We start from the raw sequence: 2,788 nt of genomic DNA, 5'->3' as shown, positions 1-2,788 counted from the left end.
ATGGTCCAAAAAAAAAAAAAAGCTAAACCTAAAATGAATAGAACCCGATTCACGAAAAAATCTAAATTTATTATATGTTTTTGACTTGTAGCTGTATCAACGCTCATTCTTACTAGTTAGTCCACTATTTTAAATATAGGAAATCTCAACAATCCTCTAAATAAAAGGGGAGTAACGTTCTATCCCTCGTTATGAATAGATAATTAATTGGGGATGGTTTCATAAAGATGCGTAAAATTTCTTTCTGTAAAAATATTTACGTATTGCATTATTATTAGACGTATTAATGAACCGGTTATTTTTAAATTTTTTAATAAATTAAAATAAAACTATTTTTTTATAACAATAACAATAAACTCAATTTTTTTAGGATTTAATTGTATTTTTAAATTTTTAGGGATTTAAATGTCCGAAAAACAAAAAATCAGAGATATAATTGTCTTTTTATTAAAAAATTTAGAGATATTCGGTTTAAATGGTATAATTCGATCGAATCAAATCGGGTATAATAATTATAATGAAGATAATTGAGTTTATTATTGTTGCTATAATAAACCGATTTGTTCTGGTTTATAATAAAAAATAAATTATTAACCGATTTAATAAGAATGTCCAATAATAACATGACATATGTAAACGTCTTAAAAAAAAGATATTTTTAGTGTCTTTATTAAAGTGATCTCCTAATTAATTTACAAAAAGATAACAAACTATTATTTTTATTGTATATATAAATAAATATCTCATTATACATAAAGTATATTTCTTAATTTTATTTTACAAAATTTATCTAAAATTTTGCTAACTTAAGGAGTTCTTGCATCAGGTACTACCCCATTCTCACTCAAAGATCTTGGACGATCCGCTCAAAAAAACGTGGAAATTTTCATAAAAAAAAAAAAATGTCTAAACCTCATGTTCGTTGAAGTCCAAATCCAATCAGTTTAAAATATATATATGTGTATGTGTGTGTCTATGTATGTATGTATATGTATATGTATGTATTATTTGAATGTAATTGGTATGACACGCACAAATACTATTGACCATGATGAATATGAGGAAATCGCATGGTCACATGAATAAATAAATGAATAATGATAAATATTGAAACATTAGAAAGTGAAATGAATGTGCGCATAATAATCACTTTACAAATATATACTTTATTTGGCTTTCATTTCAATTAAAGGTTGAAGTAAAATGAATAAGACTCGCTTCATGACTCGTGTGCTGAAATGCATAATTACTTTGAACATAAAATAAATAAAAAAAAGAAATGTATAATTAGCTGAAGTTCATTGAATAATTTAAAATGATTATTAAAAAGTTCAGGTTACAATATGCATGTGTGGGTATATTACAAACAAGTAGTGACTAGTGTTCATTATTGATGTCAATATAAAATAAAAACGAATTTATTTTTCTTCCCTGGAAAAATAATTAATGTCTAAATAAATATATATATGCTCAAATAAATAGAAATATTGTTTTGTTTAATTGAATTAATAGAATCTAGAAATTATTTTTGTTACGAAAACGTCTCACATAAAATCTTAACAATTGTTCTGAAAATTAAACACTCATATTTTTTTTCGAAAAGTTTTAATAAATAAATAAATGGGTCCATACATTTGACATGAAAATACATTCACAAAAAATGATGATAGGGAAGTACTTAACTTGTGCCGCTAATTTGTCTGCTTCACCGACCTTTACAAATTACAAGTACAACATTTCAGAACAAGTTCAAAATTTTCTTAGACGTATATTTTTTTATTTTTAATTTTAGTTAATATTTTTACTATTATTTTTTTTATTCTTCGTAACCTTATTTTTTTCCTTCTTCCAACATCACTGGTAATATATTATTATAACTTCATTTCTTATCATCGGTCATCTTTTGGTACTATCGCCATTGACACCCACTACGACTGTTATCCTAAATTCTAAATATAAAATCCTAAACCTAAATGTTAATTCTAAATTTTAATTTTAATTTTAAATTTTAAATATTAAATCTTTCAAAAAGCAACAAAAAATAATTTTAATACTAAAGATTGTTAATTAAATTAAGGTTTAATTACTCTGTTAGTCTCTATAGTTTTGTAAAATTTTCAATTAGGTTTCTATATATTTTTTCCTTTTAATTGGGTCCCTACACCAATTTTTTTTTTCAATTAGGTTCATATCGTGACCAAACAGTTAGATTTAACAGAATATTCCATTACTAAATTAAAGATTATCTAACTTTTTTCTAAATCCCTAATTCTCTTTCAGTCTTATTTTCTGAAAGACCAAAATAACTCTCCCAAACCTAAAAAAAAAAAAGTTCATTCTTCCAAACTTAGAAAAAAATATCATTCACGTTCCTCCTCTGATTCGTTCGTTAGTTGAACACTCCGTCAGCTGCCGAGATCAACTCCACTGGAACATTGCTGGAGGATTTCGCTTATCTGGTGTCACTGCCGTCGTTGTAGACGTTGCTGCTGCTTCTAGGTAAGACAACGCTTAACTTTGTCAGTCAACGAAAGGTTTTTCTTTTTTTCTCCTGGAAAAATTTGTCACGTTGTTTATTATATCTTCCTTTTGTTTCTGAAAATGGTTAAAGAGGGATTTATGGTATTGTATTTTCTTGTTTTTGGTATGCAGTTATGGGTGATTTGGATTTCACCATTGAACTCCACCATGGTGGCAAATGTGTTGACAGTGGACACGGATTAAAGTATTTAGGAGGAATGATTGTGGAGGATTTACATTTTGATGTTGATGAATGGTCATTGCAAGA

The sequence above is a fragment of the Arachis ipaensis genome, chromosome B06, assembly GCF_000816755.2.
Source record: "Arachis ipaensis cultivar K30076 chromosome B06, Araip1.1, whole genome shotgun sequence".
Lineage (NCBI taxonomy): Eukaryota > Viridiplantae > Streptophyta > Magnoliopsida > Fabales > Fabaceae > Arachis > Arachis ipaensis.
This window is presented reverse-complemented; position numbering follows the sequence as displayed.